Source organism: Cyprinodon variegatus, unplaced genomic scaffold (genome assembly GCF_000732505.1).
Source record: "Cyprinodon variegatus isolate N-32 unplaced genomic scaffold, C_variegatus-1.0 Scaffold103, whole genome shotgun sequence".
Taxonomy (NCBI): Eukaryota; Metazoa; Chordata; class Actinopteri; order Cyprinodontiformes; family Cyprinodontidae; genus Cyprinodon; species Cyprinodon variegatus.
Genome location: NW_015150556.1, coordinates 1,205,598 through 1,224,837, shown reverse-complemented (window position 1 = coordinate 1,224,837; position 19,240 = coordinate 1,205,598). Strand labels below are relative to the sequence as shown.

General features: G+C 37.0%; 1 protein-coding gene across 10 annotated transcripts in view; it reads left to right on the top strand.

Annotated features, from left to right (window-relative positions):
• The first annotated feature begins 4,368 nt into the window (after nucleotides 1-4,368).
• Nucleotides 4,369-19,240, top strand: part of mef2c (myocyte enhancer factor 2C) — an 84,889-nt gene continuing 70,017 nt past the window's right edge. For 3 of the 10 annotated variants that reach the window (XM_015374439.1, XM_015374438.1, XM_015374435.1), the window contains exons 1-2: nucleotides 4,369-4,604; nucleotides 13,291-13,401. The gene's annotated coding sequence lies outside the window, so the exon portion shown is untranslated. Of the gene's footprint in view, nucleotides 4,605-13,290; nucleotides 13,402-15,532; nucleotides 16,138-19,240 lie in introns of those variants that run through there. The other 7 variants (XM_015374434.1, XM_015374431.1, XM_015374437.1 and 4 more) reach the window with 5 other exon arrangements.

Below are 19,240 nucleotides of genomic sequence, written 5' to 3'. Positions count from 1 at the left end.
GGCTGCTAGCACTATGGGAAGAAACTGTTTTCGTGGCGTGAAGTTTTGGTCCTGATGTTGCTATAGATACAAGTATTTGCCTTCCAGTTTTTAGTATTGTATTCTGTAAGTATGCACAGACATATCCTCTATCTTTACTATTCCCTACTAATAGTTTGATCAAATTTTAGGAGACCATAGCCAGAATTGGTTGACAGAAGTATAATTTAAAAGAAGAGAAGGTGGCAGCCATTTTGGCTCAGCAGTAAGAGAAAATCTCTGAAAGAAAATTCCTACAGTAGATCCTACATCCACAAAATGATCTCCATCCTCTGAATAACTTCTTACTCTTTATCATCATGAAAAATAATTCTTTTTGGTAACCATTTGAAGACTTCACTATAATCAGAAAACATCAAAATTCTCTGTTACAAAAATGCATCATTGATCTAGAAAAGCATCTTTTAGCAGAATTTTACGCCTTTGCCAGAGGCCTCAATACTCCATTGTAGATCAAGAGTTACACAGTGATTAAAAGTCTCCTTCAAAATAAATCAACTGATGAGTTAAAAAAAAAGAAACACATAAAAGCTTTGTTGGCGACAAAAAAATCTGTTAATGTAGGTAAGGTGTGATGCAATCTCTGCAATATCAGCTGCTATTATGCTGGATCTGCATGTTTTAATGGCTTCACATCTCAGCCTCATGCCTAATGTTGAGAAGAAATTCTGATGTACCTAAATTCCTTTAAGTTAAAATTTTAGGAACATAAAGCTGTAGACTAAAGGTTTACTAAATGCATGGCCTGTTTTTTTTTATTCAACCTACTTAAAGGGTTTGGGGGATGTCCTAGCCTCATTCATTAGGGCTTGGCCAAATCCCATGAGGAGGAACCTAACCACTAGGGGCTCACGTACAACCAACCCCCAGGCCTGGCTCCAGGGTAAGGTCCCAGCTCTGCCAAACCAATTTCCCATTTTGTAGTCTTCATAAAGGCCTGTTGCCTTGGGAGACCCTGCCATGGGTATTTAAGCCCCTCACAAAACATCGCCTCTAGAATCATCCAGGTGTTGAATACAGTAACTATGCTAATACAAATAGTTGCTATGTTGTATAAACTTTATTTCAAAAATGCAGTTAATAATTTGTTTTTATTTATTCTGTTCATCCATTAATTCATTCATCCATCCATTCAATCATCATTTAATTAATTCAAGTACTTGGGTAACTTTAATTTATGTTCAATACGTATCTAAGTCACTGTGTATAACAGTTTGTTGTTCTTGCCTATTTCCAAACAGGAGATACAATGGCGCAAAAAAGTATTTAGTCAGCCACCAATAGTGCAAGTTCTCCCACTCAAAAAGATGAGAGAGGCCGGTAATTTTCATCATAGATATACCTCAACTATGAGAGACAAAATGAGAAAAAAAAATCAAGAAAATCACATTGTCTGATTTTTAAAGAATTTATTTGCAAAATATGGTGGAAAATAAGTATTTGGTCAGTTACAAACAAGCAAGATTTCTGGCTCTCACAGACCGTTACCTTCATTAATGGCACCTGTTTGAACCCGTTATCAGTATAAAAGACACCTGTCCACAACCTCAAACAGTCACACTCTAAACTCCACCATGGCCAAAACTAGAGAGTTGTCAAAGGACACCTGAGACAAAATTATAGACCTGCACCAGGCTGGGAAGTCTGAATCTGCAATAGGTAAACAGCTTGGTGTGAAGAAATCAACTGTGGGATCAATTATTAGAAAATGGAAAACATACAAGACCACTGATAATCTTCCTCGATCTGGGGCTCCACGCAAGATCTCACCCCGTGGGGTCAAAATGATCACAAGAACGGTGAGTAAAAATCCCAGAACCACACGGGGGGACCTAGTGAATGACCTGCAGAGAGCTGGGACCAAAGTAACAAAGGCTACCATCAGTAACACACTACGCCGCCAGGGACTCAAATCCTGCAGTGCCAGACGTGTCCCCCTGCTTAAGCCAGTACATGTCAAGGCCCGTCTCAAGTTTGCTAGAGAGCATTTGGATGATTCAGACGATGACTGGGAGAATATCATATGGTCAGATGAAACCAAAATAGAACTTTTTGGTAAAAACTCTACTCGTCATGTTTGGAGAAGAGAGAATGTTGAGTTGCATCCAAAGAACACCATACCTACAGTGAAGCACTGGGGTGGAAACATCATGCTATGGGGCTGTTTTTCTGCTAAGGGACCAGGACGACTGATCCGTGTGAAGGAAAGAATGAATGGGGCCATGTATCGTCAAATTTTGAGGGAAAACCTCCTTCCATCAGCAAGGGCATTGAAGATGAAACGTGGCTGGGTCTTTCAGCATGACAATGATCCCAAACACACCGCCCGGGTAACGAAGGAGTGGCTTCGTATGAAGCATTTCAAGGTCCTGGAGTGGCCTAGCCAGTCTCCAGATCTCAACCCCATAGAAAATCTTTGGAGGGAGTTGAAAGTCTGTGTTGCCCAGCGACAGCCCCAGAACATCACTGCTCTAGAGGAGATCTGCATGGAGGAATGGGCTAAAATACCAGCAACAGTGTGTGAAAACCTTGTGAAGACTTACAGAAAACGTTTGATCTCTGTCGTTGCCAACAAAGGGTATATAACAAAGTATTGCGATGAACTTTTGTTATTGACCAAATACTTATTTTCCACCATATTTTGCAAAAAAATTCTTTAAAAATCAGACAATGTGATTTTCTGGATTTTTTTTTTCTCATTTTGTCTCTCATAGTTGAGGTATATCTATGATGAAAATTACCGGCCTCTCTCATCTTTTTAAGTGGGAGAACTTGCACTATTGGTGGCTGACTAAATACTTTTTTGCCCCACTGTATAGAGCTCGGCTGAATTAAGAGTATACGTTTTGCCATGCACATACAGCCACTAAATACACAATAGTTATTCTGCCATGTCTGATCAACACACAAAATCTCTGTCTCTTTTAAGCCTAACATAATTAAATAAACCGTTACCATCAATCCACTCTCCACCCCATTCCCACCCAAACATTATTCAATTCCTGCACAGCATGAGGTCACATATAAACCAGAAAGGGTAAACATTAATTGGCTAGTGTATGCTGCTCAAGTAAAGGTAGTAATGGTAATAGAAACTGGCCTAAAAAGCAGATTACCTTATTGTCTTGCCCAGAAACAAAACACAAGTGGATCAATACAAACAATATTTTACTGTCAAAGGAGTAAATACCAGTCATCCAGTGGCCCCTCGTTTGTTTGCTCTCTTTCTAGATCAACACTTTTGGATATGTTCTGGGAAAATACTAATCTATATTCTGCTCATCTTTCCTTAATATCATCATTCGCCACTTAAGTCAGTCTGCCTGTTTAAGAAGGTTATGTAGTGGGCCATTGTATATAAGACTTTGGCAAAAAAATACGTGAGCGTGACTGGAAATTATTTGATAAAATTACAATTACCTCTGTGCCACCCCCACAAAAATTTGAGCTACCGCACAAATATGCACAAAAGATGTTATGATTCAAGCTTGCTGATTCTTGCACTGTGCTGAATGTGTCATTAAGAGGGAAAATTTGCTTAAAGTCATGATACCAGCAGCTTAGGGAAACCAAAGTTATTCTTTGGAAGGAAACACGATTTTTATCTGGCAGTAATGACAAAACAACATTTTATGAGCATTATGGTTCTTAGAAAAAGCAAGAGTGTAGGCGGATTTTAGTCATGGATATACTCAGATAAATGGGCTTATAATTACCAAATTATAGGTGTATACCACTGCACCTGGTATTTTGATATTTGTCAAGATGTTATCAATGCACGGTAATTTCTTCCAGTGGCTAATTTATTTATGATTCAAGTAGAGTACACTGACTCCAGTTATGAAAGAGGTAGGATTTGTCACATCCAGAAGCATTTATTTTCATCCTGCTCTGAAACTGCAATGTCTTAGTTCATCATATTTACCACAAGCAAAATGTCTAAACTAACGTTTACCCAGATCGTAACTAACTAGTTCTTTTATCTATTATAACAAATAACTCTTCTGTAAAATGCTTTGACACGGAAGAGGGAGATTTAGTTTAAGTAATAAAATATGTATGGCCTATTTATTTCAAAATTTAGGAACTTTGTTTACAAGTGTTTCATGGGTGTTTCATATGTGAAGGGATGAAGGTAGTCTTTTTTTACCAGTGTGAAGGTTGCAGAATTCTTGGGAGGGCACATATGCCAGTGCCGACAAGAGACACTGATCCTTTGGAAGCTAAATTTATGTGAGACTGATAGGGGCAGGTGCACTGTACTGGGAAAGTGACACAGTGTGGTCGGAAAGAAACAGACTAGATTTCAGTCCAGGCAGAGTTCGAGGGCAAAAACACAACCCAAATAGGGGTTTCTCTTCAAAGCCAGCTGGTCTGGCTTTAATTCATGCAGGACATTGATTTTACATCGATTTGTGTCTCTTTTTTAAATTAAATTTTAAAACATCTTTTTTTGTTGTTTTGACTTTTTCAAGTTTTTCTAAAGTTTTTAAACATTTAATTAAACTCAGCCTCAGCTGGATCTGGAGGGTTTGACTTCCTGGGGAAGCAGAGAAAAGGCACAGGTGAGTTTTCACAGGACACCTCTTCCTTCCCTTTTAACCCCATCTTGTCTGAATGTTATTCTAATTATGAAAAAAAAAACTGCCCTGTGGTATACTAGTTCCATTACATGCTGAACAAATTAAACTATAACATTAATAACTTATAGCTCAGCAGTTTAAACATTTGACTTTTTACTCAGAAAAAAAGTAGATTTTAACAAGCAACATGAATATAGAAAAAAATATCCAGATAGATTCAACGATGGTGAAAAACAGCCATTTGCTGAAATGTTCCCTTTTTCCATGGTAGCAAACATTGACTTAGAGTTATGTTATTTTTAAAAGGTATTTATTCTCTAGAAAGTTTATTTAATTTATTTTTTACCAAAATTCACCAATTTCGTCAACTCTAACAGAACCACCAAAGAACTAAGCAATCTGAAACTCTACAAGTAGGAGTCACAGCATGTTATTGTTGAATTTGCTTTCCTTTTGGGGGAACCACTAACTCCCAAAAATGTAGGACCTTAGAAACTTTGACCCAGTTTACAGGAACAGCTTAGCCTCCACATATTAGCTTTTCTGCCTCTGAATTCCCTGACTTTGATGGTCAGCAGAGCTGAGGAAACGTGTTGTTTTCTTTCTCTGTAGGGTGGTAAATTCTCTCAGACAGTTTGCCTTTCTGCCTTTGAAAGTCACGTCATTCTGAAATTTGGCCCTCAAAGTCTGCTTCTGGTTTAAAAGTTGTTTTTATTTTTATGTGGCAAGATAAAAACTGTCGGGGGTGGTCAATTTATTTTTATTGGTAAAGTGTGAGTGTTTCAATGTGAGAATCAATTTGTATTTAGATTAGGTATGGCCACCAAATGTAACTCAATTATAACTGATTACATCAAATTTGTTTTCCTGATTACAGAATAATTTGAAGAGGCAGGTATTGAAAAGAGCTGTTTATAATTTGCATTTTCAGTTGCTCATTTTATGAGTTAAACTTATCCAAATGCCCTTGAGTTATAATAACTGTGTCACTAGAATAAGTCCTCCTGAATTTAATTCTTTCATTCAGTTTCAAATAAAATACAACTCAACCTGAACCCAATGCATATATGGGAGCAGTTTTGATAGCAACATGGTAAGCAAAAGCGTTTAACTCTGGGAGATTTCCAGCAGTGGTACAGCCCCTTGTATGATACTCTTTTTCCTTCTAGCCAGTCTAAGTAGTTCTTAGGCTAGAAAACAGTATGATTCTCTACTGCCGCCATATAGCGCTTGTGTGCTGGGGCCGCCTAAATCTACAAAACAAATGCTGCGGCTAGGCGGCTCTTTTGATCTGCAGCTAATCTCAATTGCCTGCTTCCCCTCTGATCATGTATGAATAAGAATGAGTTGAGGGTGATCCTGAAGGCACAAAGAGCTTTAGACGCTGCCGCACGTCTGCCAAGCTCTACCATGTAGCACAAACTGAAGCCCGTGGCCGCTACAGCCTCACAATTGCACGTATGAGCTGGGGATTCCTCATTTAGACACATTTATTCCTTTGCACTTCCTTTCTTTCACAGCGAGATATTATCGACTGCTTGTTAGGAGTGTGGGAGAAACGGTATATTCATGCCAAGTGATCTTTAATTGTGCATGGAACTGGCAGAGGTCAACAGCTGTGGGAGGAAAATTTGCTAAGTCATAGTGAGTATAGGTGTTTCAAAGAGTTGAAAATGGAAATTTCTGGAATAAAGAATAACAAGAAGAAAGGGTAGACCATTAATCAGGATTTTTCTTTGTTTTTGTGTTAAAAGAAATCTGTCTTTTTTTAAATTGCATTTTTGGAGTTCAGGCCAAACAATCTAGGACGTCCAAAATATTACTGGTGTTTTATTAAGTTTTACAATAACAATCACATTCATAACACATGGGACTTTGTTGCTTACACTGAAGACCTAAGGTTTGTTGTCCATTTTTATGAATCTCTTTGCTTCTCTAAGTTGGTTTAACGTTTAATTTTGTTTTCAACACATTGTTGATAAAAGAGTGAAAGATAAAGACATTTGATTTTAGAAATACATTTTATTTTACATTCCAAAGTATCATAAAACCAAAAACTTTGAAAGAGTAAAACTTTGAAATATCTTGAAATTTTTTTTATCAACCGAACACAAAACGTATTTTTACCCTACTTGCTTACAAAGTAATTCATGTTCTTTGACAACTTTAAAAAACCTAAATTTAACACCAAGAGAGAGGGTTCTGAAGTGCTGACAAATAAACTAATGGTCATGGAAAAGAAAAGGCTTCTAGGTTAAACAGATACAAGTGATTTATTTTTGCTGGTTTTGTATTTTTGTCTGCTTTCATCAATGGCGATTAAAATGCTCTCCAGATAACGATGAGATGAAAGATGAGCTGTTCCGAAATATAACCTTGTTACTGCAATTTATTAAGTGCTTTTTATGTAATAACTAATGTATTATGAAAAATAAGTGGGTCGCACATTTGGTGATACAATTATTAACACTGTTGACTTGCTATTGAACAAACAATGGTAATGTTAAATTCTCAAAACACACAAACAGCTTATGATTTGATCAGGGCCGAATGTAATATTGGGCAGATTCTGCTCTTACCTGTTAAACTGAAACTTAATGCAACCAAAAAAACTTTACATTTTCATTGTACAGATGATTAACATGGCTGTGTCTCTCAGTGGTTAACTCTGTCTCTCTCCTTAAAGCTGTTTGCTGAGCATTTTCTGCCACTGACTGTGCTCTCTTTCACCCATTTGACTTGAAAACTGGCCGGGAGCTTAGCAGTGTTTCTCCTTACTGAAACCACTAAAGGGGACGGTGCTGCTATTAGCTTCTTACTTTTTCTTTACAAAAAGGACTCATAAATCATTGTCTCTGTGTTCTGTTTGTGTATGCTGTCTTCCCAAATCCCTGGTCGGTCGTAGCAGAAGGCCGTTCACACTGAGCCTAATTCTGCTGGAAGTTTCCCCCCGGTTAAAGGGGAGTTTTCCTCTCCACTTTTGCTATAGCCATATTCAGTAGGAGGGATTTGTGCAAAGTCAACGACACAATGCAAGCGATTGTAGCTACCTTCTCATCCAGTAGACGTAAATTCTGCAAGTTAATGACTCGATGCAATCTGCTGGTTCTCCTTGAGTGGAAAACTTTTTAACCCATTCGAATAATAAACTGAGCTGCCTAATTTCATATAATACCAAAACCATGCTTGTAGTTGTCAAGAAATCTGTCTTATTTGACTGAGTTTTCTTTTTCTTGTATAGCACCTTGGGATGATGTGTTGTCAATTTGCACTGAGTAAGCTCAACTGAAGAAAACTTATTTTAGCAAATGTATTTTACCATGTGAATTTAAAATGCAAACATTCAGGTTAGGGGAAATGCATCTTGGCATTCACCTAGGTGTTATATTTGGTCTTCCCATTTCAACAGTGATAAAATGCAGTAGGTGGATTAGCAAATCAATACCACTCAGGGTCAACAACTGAAATGCAGAACCCCAAATTTCTTTAACATTTAAAAAATACAATGAAACCCAATGTCTGATGGACATTTGTCAGTGGGTTAGAAAGTGCTTGGGAGAAATCCCAGAGCACCACAGGAAAAAGATTCAGGTCCATTGAACATAGCCAGTGACTGGTATATGTGAAAACCTGACTAAAGCAAACTTCAGGGGAGTAAATCTTCTTCTACATACACAAATAAAGTCTCTGTTCTCTTTCAACGTTCACCACACTTTGTAATATGTAGGTTTTACACTATTGTAATAAATATTAAGACGCCTTAAACCACCCAAAAAAGTACTTCTGGCATCTCCCCTTTCTAAGTACAATTAGAAAAAGGGCAGCTAGAACAATGAAATAACTGTGCCTGCTCTGTAGCAACTACAGAATTATTTCCCAACCATTCAAAGCGGAGAAAAAATCATTAACAGAATGTGAGGTTTTTTTTATCCTCTCAAAGCAATCTGTAGGAGACAGAAAGAGTATTTAGCCCTTGATACATACAGAATGAAAGAATGGCAGACCAGCTACTCATCTAGAAGACTTGGGAGCAGAAATAGGGGTTAGAGAAACACTAGTGTCAAGTATTAGAAAGATAATAGACAAATGAATTCAAATGAAAATAATTAGAATGCTGTGTGTAGGATAATGGCAACAAGTATTTAATCCATGTTTAAAATGACCTTGTTTAAACATTAGATGGACCCACTAAAGGACATTTTTAGAAAAGCTATTTGTGTATAATTTAACACATTGATTTAAATTTGCATAAGGGAATACCTCTATGTAAATACTGAAGTATTTTATTTTTTTGTTGAGAAGAGTGCAGACCTCCTCTACAGGCCACAGACTTAACTGCAGGGTGAATGTGTGTTTAATTTGAAGCAGATGGCACACCGCTGGCACCTGTCAAACAGTAGACACATTAACGCAATATCTAAAATTACAGTGCTTTGATTAGAAACAAAATCACTCTGCCAATGGTTAATGAAATATGAATTCCAACCTTATTTTGTTTTCCTTTCAATATCCAGATGTTAAGTGTACATTTTAGTTAAATCATAAAAAACAAAAGGTTAATTGCATAATATTTGAGTGACATAAAGATGATTTATTCATCTGTGACTATACATACTTGATTTATATGATGTAAAAATGTGGTGCAGCAACAGGTCTGATCCACAGTTTACCTGATAGAGCTTCATCTGAGCCTGTTTGCATGGTCACAGGACTGAAGAGCTGAGCTGATGTTGTAACCAGAGCCCAGAGTGCAACAAAAAGCAGAGCTTGTTGCTGAGCTTGTGATTCATCCATAATGCAGAAAAGGTGTACAGACAGAACACTGTTTGTTAAATACACCACATGCAAATTCCACGTGTCACAGAGAGGGTCTGCCCTGTGGCCATTGCAGTTTTGGAGTCCTCCTGACTTTGTTGTTATTACACTCAGATTTTTACTTGAACTCCACACATGATCTGCCATCACTTGGAAGTATTTCGTTTGTCTTGACATTTTATGGTTTTGATGACATACATCCAATTATGATATCATTTTTATACTATCTAGGTGATTAAAAAATTATATACATTGATCTTAATTAGTGTAGCTGTTCTTGTTATTTGCTATGTAAGTATTGGCAAGTTTAAAATAGCAACAGATTTGAGACAGCTGACGTTTCTGACATACTTTTCATTTGATTTTAAATCCTTTCAATGAGAAGCCAGACAGTTGACAAGATTTTTCTTAAATTATATGAAACCTGACATGATGCAGACTTGTCCCTTCCTCCAAATGTTGTGTACTGGTGGTGGGCAGGCTGAATGAGGCCTAATTTACTTCTCCTTATAAGGAAGACAAATTCCTCTTTGTGGTTATATCTAAAACATGGAAAAGCATGGAGTGTACTGTATGGGAGCTACATCCTTATTAATAAAGAATCATACAAGAAACCATATCTGTCATGCAGCTAAATGTAGAACTATTACAGGAAGAAAATATTCCATACAGCAGGCACTTCAAAACTGAATGAGTTGCCATTTGTTTAGGTTTAACACAGTCTTTGTTCCAGGATCTAAACAACAAGAGGGATATTTACTGTAAATAAGCTATCTATGAAAATGCATAAAATTCTGGTAGTATTATCTTTCCTGGAACAATTATTTATATTTGTTGGCCATGTGATTTGCTACTTTTATCAAAACAGGTTTGGTTGGCAAATTATCTCATGGTAGAAAAAAATGTCATTCTGAATATTTGCTTAATTTGAAAAGAGGAATCACTAACAAACATGACCTTCATAGATAATTTGAATTAAAAAAAAAAAGTCACATCTAATGAACAATATTTTCTTTAGTTTATGCAAATAAAATCATTATACCACAAATATACGCATTTATGATTTAAAGGTATAAGAATAGATTTTAACACCTTGACTTTTCTTTTTTATATGTACAATAGTAAAACTACAAGCAGTGTTATTACTGGTGATATTGCTCTCTCTGAGCTTTGTTTTCTGATTAACAAGAAGCATAAACTCACAAGGTTTTAGGAGGTCAACAATATCCAAGAAAGCAGAGAAATTGAACTCTCTCTTCTGCAATGTGACATGACTTTGAAAAAGGGATGTTTCTTCAGATGTTTGGGTTGGACCCAAATGTATATTTGAAATTCAACACAATGAATGAAAGTGTATGCATTAAAGCAAAGTAAATCAACTTAACTATATTAAAGGTATTTCACATATATAAAACACTAGAAAATTATTCTATTAAATAAAAAAAATTGAACAACTAATCATACATTTAAAAAAAAAACAAAAATAAAATTTTAAGAATAGAAATTGCATTTCTCTGCACCAACTTTTAGACGGAATAATAAGCTTAACATTGTGATACATGTCTCCAAAAATACTGACACTCCTCATGCCCCTCAGACACGCAGCACTCTTATCAACAAGACAGAAAACACAAAACAATATACAAACCCATGTGCAAAAGGGAAATCTATAGCTCCCCAGCTGAGCCTGTGAGTTGAAATGGCCTGCAGGTCTTTTTGTCCGCTCCATGAAGGCTTTGGTCGTCATGTCATGTAGCATCAATCTACTGTCAAAACACCAAACGTCTCTTAAATTCATTAGGGAAACAAGCACATGAAGCAGCGACTGAAACCCGTAAATACCAAGTAAAGATGGGAGCATCCTCAGACATATCCAAGATACAACAAATACTCCGTTCATCTCCCGGTGTCTCTGTAATAGTCGGCTAATTCTCAGGAGCGGTGAGGCAGAGTGCTTGACAACATCATCGACTGTGACAGGCAGATTGTATTTTCACGTGAGCGTGATCGACAACAGATTGCACTGAGCCCAGGCTGTTCCTGTTTGCCCTGGAAATGTGTTTGTGTTTATATTTTGCTTGAAGAGAGGCATTCCTTTCCCTCTCTCCTTTTCTCTCTGTCTATTACCAAAAAAACACACATTTTAAGATGAACCATTCTGCATTTGAGTGAGTGTGCGAGTGTGTCAGAGCCTGTCTGTGTGACACATGCTATAAAGTGACTGCCAGGAGAGGATTAAGAAACAATCCAGGCAAGATCAATATCGGCAAACCACACTTATGTGTTTGACTTAACATCCAGTTGCAGTTTCCCCTGTTCTCTCTACATGCCAAACCCCACAGTAAACTACATTTAGCCGTCGGCCCAACAAGTGCGTGCACACTATGACATATTGTAATTGCATAATTGTGTTGGCAAACTGTAAAACAAATTTTATTTTCCCCACTGGGCTCTTGATGTGACTGTAAAGCTTACACTTGAGCACACACTCAAACACCCTCCTCTGTATGTTAACTCAGTCTTACAGGAGTAGGAGAGAAGGATGAATTGGGACAAAAAAGTTTCAAGTGGAAAAAAACTAAGCATTTCATTCTTTATGTTCTAATAAATATAGTTTGAAAGAGAAAGTTCAAGAATTTTTAAGTCTTACCTATAGTAGACTCAAATAAGCTAACAGCTAGTCTGGGAGGGGCCAGAACCTGAGCAAACATTTAAAAACCATCATCTCAAAAATGTTATTGAGGTTTATGCAAGGGGCATTTCAGGAACCTGCAAGTTGTTTTCATGCTTGCATTGGGTGGTTATTTACATGCATGCCAATAATTATTGACATGTGAAAAAGAGCAAGGATGCTGTGCCCTACCATTGACATGCCTCTGTGAAACACTTACTGGCAAATTAACATGTAAAGTTTCCCCATTACACTATGTACCTGAATAAAAGGTAAGGTACTATTAAAATGTATAAAAACCGTTCACTTAGACTTAATTGTGCACTGCGGTACCGCTTTAGACTTTTACTCCACTCAGAAATGCTCTGAATGTCCTTTATTAATACATGTTTATAAAAAAAAAAAATCAATAATGATGGAATGATCGTATCCTTAATCTCCAATGTAGATAATTATTAACCTCTCTGTAAATAACCATTCAATGTTAATGTGAAAATTGGTACATTTTTCAGCAAATAACTATTTCCATAAACCATAATGATTATGTTGAGATTGGAGTGGCTTTAAGACATTAAAGGCAGGATCTGATTGTGACTCATCTTGGGGAGGCCTTAAACTTCCAGCTAATTTGAATTTATGCTGTATCAAGTTAAAGTTAGATATTCATCGTTTACAACGAGAGCATCTCCCTTGAAAAACTTATATCAATAATCTTTAACATGTTTTTCAGTCAGTTACTGTCTCACAACTTCTTAATTTCCCTTATCCATGTAGCTTAATGCAGAACATCTGCAAAATATGCAGTAAGTCTTTCCTGCTTTGCATTAAGTGTGAGAGCACTGAACAAGAAAGGGCTATGTCTTTATTATAGATTTAAAGTCAGGCACACTTATATGAATATGCAGGAGCTAAAGCTTACATTGTTTAATGATTTTTAACCATTCAAATGTATTCAATTCACAGCCTCCAATTTATTCACATGTCTGCATGTAGTCATTAAGCAAACACTTCCACACACAGACACCCATATTATGTCTTTCTACACACACAAACCCAAATACACTTAGATATTGCAAAATAGAAAAAGATTTTTACTCACTCTATATAAGTATATGTACACCAATACAAAGGCAGTTTCATACTTCCTATCATCATGTTTCTCTACTTTGTTTCTCTTTCCAGGTGCCGTTAAATGACAACCTAAAGCATTGCGATGCAGAAGGAACCTCTCCAATGAGCTGCTGGCAGACAGCGAGGCGAAGTAAGACAGAAGACGAAGGAACGCTGAATGTGGTATAGCACCGGAAAACACCCATACACGTCAACATGTCCTTTACTGAGTCTATGCAGAAGCTGACGTACAAAGAGTGTCTGCAGAGGCTGTAAAAAACTGTTTATTCATTGTTTGACATGCTCATATGTAGTAGTATTGATATCTGCTAGGTTCACATCATGAACCCAGGGTGTCTAACAGACTACGTTATCGATTATCATAGAGGACCGGAGACCAGAGGAAATGCTATTAAAGATTTAAGGGTCAGGTGATGTGAAGGTGGCATGCAGAGTCATCAGACACCAGTGGCTTCGGTTACATGCTGTAATGTCCGCCTGTCAAACAGATTAGCAAGCTTGATTTATTTATCAACCCATGTTCCCCCCATTTCTTACAGTCTTTAACTAGGCAACGAGATTGAACTTCATACCTTACAGAAAGGCAAAGAGTAGGGGCTCATATTGTATGCATTAAGCTCATAAGTGAGAATTTCATGGTTTGGTTTCGATTTCAGGCTCTATATTGATACAACAAAGTACAGCTTCAAACACAAGTGAGGCACGACTGTGTATTAGAGTAAAACAAATATATATTTCTAAAGAGACAGTAGACACTGATCCAGCAACCATAAAATTGGAGCAATGGTTATTCTGATTTTGACTATGTGGGCATTGTGCAGAATATTATTTGACCTACTCTTCAAGGCTAAACTCAATCTGGAATGCATTGGGTCAGCTCCAGTTCAACATCTATAAAATACAGAGACTAGTCAACTCTAAACAGAAAAACTGAACCAGAAGACATATATTTTTGTTTTGCCTTGTAACTTATGAAAACCAAACAAAAATGAGTCTCAGCCAGGAAAAGGAGGTAATTTTTTTATTGTCTTCTCTCATTTTATCCTTGTGAACCCAAAGAAGGCAGTTGCTAAGGGCAGCCTTTATGCTACACATATGAGAATAATAAAACTATACAATAACATTAGGAATTTAACAAGTTAAAAGTCACAGCTCTCTGTCCTATCGCAAGTGGCAAACTTACTCTTCTAATTGACCCTAATGCAGTGGATGTTTGTAGATCATTTCGCTGAGAGAGCTGGTATTTTCCCCAATGCTTGCTGTCTGGTGTCAATGCTTATCTACATGAGATAGCTACACCTAGGAGAGATGGGGAGAGGGTCTGAGAATACAGGCAGCGGTTGGAGACACTTACCAACCAAAGAAAATGATTGTACTCAAGATGGAATGGCAGATCTTATGTTTTATACTTTGTATATAGGACATGATCCTTTTCTCGCATAAAAAAGAACTTTTGAAATTTGCTGTTAATTAACATTAACAGCCTGTGCGTTGCATTAGAAACAGTCATTAAACTTTATAAAGTTTAAAATCTGTTCTGACAGGGAGGAATGTAAATGCAAATGTTCATTGGCTGCTAGCTTTGGCATAATTAGTGTCAATGAACTAGTTAAAGCCACACAGAAATTTAAGTTACAATTCCAGTACACAAAAAACGGCATTGTTAGCCTTTATTAAGTTGATTTAATCAGTCATTGTAGATTAATAATAAATGTACATATATATCCTGTAGTGGACAACAGAACATTTGACTATATCAACACTTCTACCAGATAAAAAAGTTGAGGATGTGAAGGAAACATAATAAACGCAAACATAATACAAACAAACAAGCTTGGTAAAGGTTTAAGTACATTTTCATAAGATTCAAACCGTTCAAAACTAATTTTATAGTGCACAGTGAATGAAATAAAACATGAAAAGTTTTTTTTTGTCTTAACTAAGTGTTGTCTGCAGATTTGAAATATTAAAATTACTGCATAAACTAATTATCAAATTTACAAACTGATATGTTTTCCTAACTTTTAAACAATTCAGCAACAACTATCCTCCACAATTCATGCATAAAAACAGCTTTTTCTCTTTCCTCGCTGTTAGACAGATTATGTTTAATGTGTGATGTGGGGGGGAAATAAAAACAACACTTATTTTCCCACAATTGGCTCAACAACTTTAGCGGCTATTTTAAAGTAGGCTGCTCTCAATTGGTCCATTAGTTTAACTAGACACCAGCCCATCATCTTCCTCTAGTGGTCCTCACAGAGCAGTTAATTGTGTGTCCACCCTATCGGGACTGCCGTGATAATAAAGTATTAAGAGACCATGCCTCGTTCATTAAAGTAGAGTTGGGAAATGTGAGACCGCCCCCTTTCAGGAGTCAAAAAAAGGAGAGAGGGGGGGAAAAAAGTGATTATTGCTCCTCGTAAGGGGAAAGAGTAAAGGTTTCGGACGAGGTTTGTCGGGTAGCGACAGAAACGGCGCTCTCTACACCAATAGATATCCTGTGTTTCAGCAGCACCAGCCTCCAGCTCCAGCCCAGAGTCCCGCTCCGCTCACCGGCAGCTCTAGGAGGGAATAGAAGAAGCGTCCTCAACGCCTCCAGAGAGGCTCTGTCCGTTCACAGAGGGAGGGGGAGAGAGAGAGAGAGGGGAGAGAGAGAGTAGTTTGGTCTGATATTATACAGACTCCTACCACGTACTGTATGTTACTTTTTTTTCTTACCCGGCTCCGTCTTCTGCTAAGTTGCGCTCCTGGATTTTAAGTGCGTCTCTGAGAGCTCCGTCCCCCTCATCAGGCAGCGGCTTCACTCTTCCTGTCAAACAGCCGGGCCAAACAACCGGCGGACGCGCTTGTTGTTTCTCTCTCATCAGCCCGGAGAAGATTTCATTGCAAACAAAAGTAAGTACACGCCGCCTTTACACTTGGCATCAACTCGGACAAAAAACGCAGCGTGATTTAAATCTAGTTTTTTTATTATTATTATTCTAAGGGAAACTTAGCGGCTCAGTTTAGAGGCGCGCTGGTCCTCAACAAAGTGCTCTAACTGCGCGTATCGATTTGTTGTGACCTCCGCCGGTGTCAACTCTACTATCATTACAAGGTGACATCAAATAGCCCCTTATTGTCCGCTAAAAGGAGTCAAACTGAGGCTCTGGTATTTGCTGGTGTTAATGTTTGGGTGACCTTGTGCAGCTTTCTGGTGACCACATGGACAAAGCAACAGAAACTAAAAAAAGTGCCCAAGTAAATATAAAAATATAAATATTACATGCAACTGCTGCTAGTCTTTGTCTGTAGATCTATTTATGTATATATATATATATATATATATATATATATATATATATATATATATATATATATATATATATATATATATATATAATCTTTAAATAACCAAAATTTCATTATTGCAGTACTTTTACCTTCGATTTACATTTTTAGATAGTAAGCATGCCAACTGAGGTCACCACAATCCCTTATCATGCATTAAAAGTTTTACATCCAACATAAATGTTCCTTAAACATTTTTATTTAGGAAATATGACTCTCGAAATTCAACAGAACACAATTTGGTATACTAATTCTGGTGTTAATTTATTTATTTTATTATTTAAAGAGAACAGTTTTGTAAATCAGTCCTTTTGTAGGGTGTTAGTGGTGTTCAGGCTGAGCTGACAATTTCTTCTCTGTGACTTTGTGTTTGAGACTAACTTACTGTTGGCACTATAAGGAGTGTGAAATATATTTACAAGGTGAGCACATTTGAGTCTCCTTTGGCACAACTGAACCTGTTGCACTGAGAGGATTAATAAGGAAAATATAATTAACTTGCAGCAACTTTCACAGGTTGAAGCCTCGGAGTTGAATCAAATCTCCCTTGATGGCTTGCTTCATTTTTGAAGGCTTGATGGCTTGCTTCATGATACACAAAGGAGATGCGTTAATGGTAAATCGTGGATTGTTGAAAAACTTTTGTATATTTAGTATATTTTCTTATGTTTGAACTTTGTGATTAATTACTGGTGGAATTTCATATTATTTTTAACAAAAAAAAATGATTTAGTCATAGAGATAAAAGCCTCAAGCTACACTTTTTGAAAAAAAAAAAATTTTTTTTTTTTTAGTGAGTTAGCAATTTTTACTCAATCTGACAAACTTTAAAATGTAAAATAAAATGACTTTTAAGAATTTAATATTTGAAGTTGCTGAATTTCCCGGGATGTCGGTGCCGTTTGTTTGCCTCTCTAATGCGAACTACATACCTTCAGTCAGTGCATGGTTGCGTCTTGCTGTTTATTAAAAAATAGATTAGATACTCTCTATATAAAGTATTCTGAATTCCAAGGCACAATTTTTAAAGGATAAATGCTTTTTATGTTGCATCAGCGAAGTTTGTAATTGTTCCCAATTTTTATTAGAGATTTATTAGATCTTAAGAAAGATCTGACACGTGGCCTTCCTTGACCGCTGTCAATGAAGCTGTTCTGTGTGGCCTCTCTGGCCTGTTGCTCTCTTGGGATTTAGCGTTAGGTTAATCCGCTCAAAGGAAGGTGAGCACTCGCATGTGGACCTGCGATTACACACAGAGGACTCCTGGCATCCAAGCTCTGTAATCTTAGAGACCCTTAACACACAGACACATGTCTGCAGCGAACAACACACACACAAGTGCAAAGGCGAAACCAGGTTCCCTCTCTGTCCTTCCCTTAAACACACATAGACACAAACAGGCGCACTCACCCTTTTTTGCATCTGAGCATGCACTGACACCCACACTATCTGGCCCCCGCTGCAGTTGCTTCTCCTGTTTTGCCTAAGTCCTACCACCTCTTGACAAATCATTTGGGATTTTGGACACCGATTCACAAAACCAACAATGACAACACACTCTTACCCTTCTCACAGAGGAGGATTAGAAGGTCACGTGTCCCTCTGATTGGCCAGGGCATTGAGCCGATTGTCAGGGCACTTTGCTGTACACCAGGGGCTCAGCAGAGCTTAGTTAAGTGAGGGGAAAGGACACTGTATTCCATGCTCGAGGGTTTTGTGAGGTTTTGCCATGTGTCTTAATAGAACTTAGGCAAAGTCTGCAATAAATCAACAGATCTTAAGTCAATTTATCCAATTTGTTAGCCCTAAATGTAAAATATCAAGAGAAATTAAACTTCTGAAAGCTGTGAAATGTTTGCCATCTTTAGCAGAAGTACTACTGTTTATGCTGCTCTGAGCAGAGATATTCAATATGACACAAAAGGCTCAGTTCAGATTCCCTCATCATGGAAAACCAGATTTGTGAAAACATTCTTAATGAAAACATCAAATGTATTTATGTTAAAGCAAATAGTTTAATAGCCCCTTTTTGCTATGCTTTTAAGTTTTTTTTTTTTTTCCAGTAATGGTTTCAAATATTTTGGAAGGAGTTTGCACAGTTTGCACAGTTAAACATTCATTTGCAGATTGCCGGCTGGCAAGATCTAGAGGCAGATATTGAGGAGCTGTAATTGGACTTCATGCCCTTTGGCTCAAATGAAAAGGTAATATAAGAGTCAATTGTGGAGAATTCTATTTACTTTGGATCATGAGAAAAATATCTTCAAACAACTGAAAATCGTCTTTGTGTACTTTATCTCTTTATCTTTCTCCATAGATAGATAGATAGATAGATAGATAGATAGATAGATAGATAGATAGATAGATAGATAGATAGATAGATAGATAGATAGATTAATGTTATTTTGTATGTGAAACACTGTAATTTATTCAAAGTTTATTTTTCATGAGGTTTATTTTTCACGAAGGTTTATTTCTTCTGCATATCTATTTGTGAGCAGAAGAATGTTAATGTCTTATACCTCAAATATTTGCGTCTTGTTTTTTTTCCTCCTCTTTAATTTCTTAAGAAATTTATCTTCTTCTATTTGATTTATTAACTTTTTTTTGCACAGAAAAGAACAGAAAAGTTTAGGGCACCACTTAAGTTTGTATTATTAAGTATTAA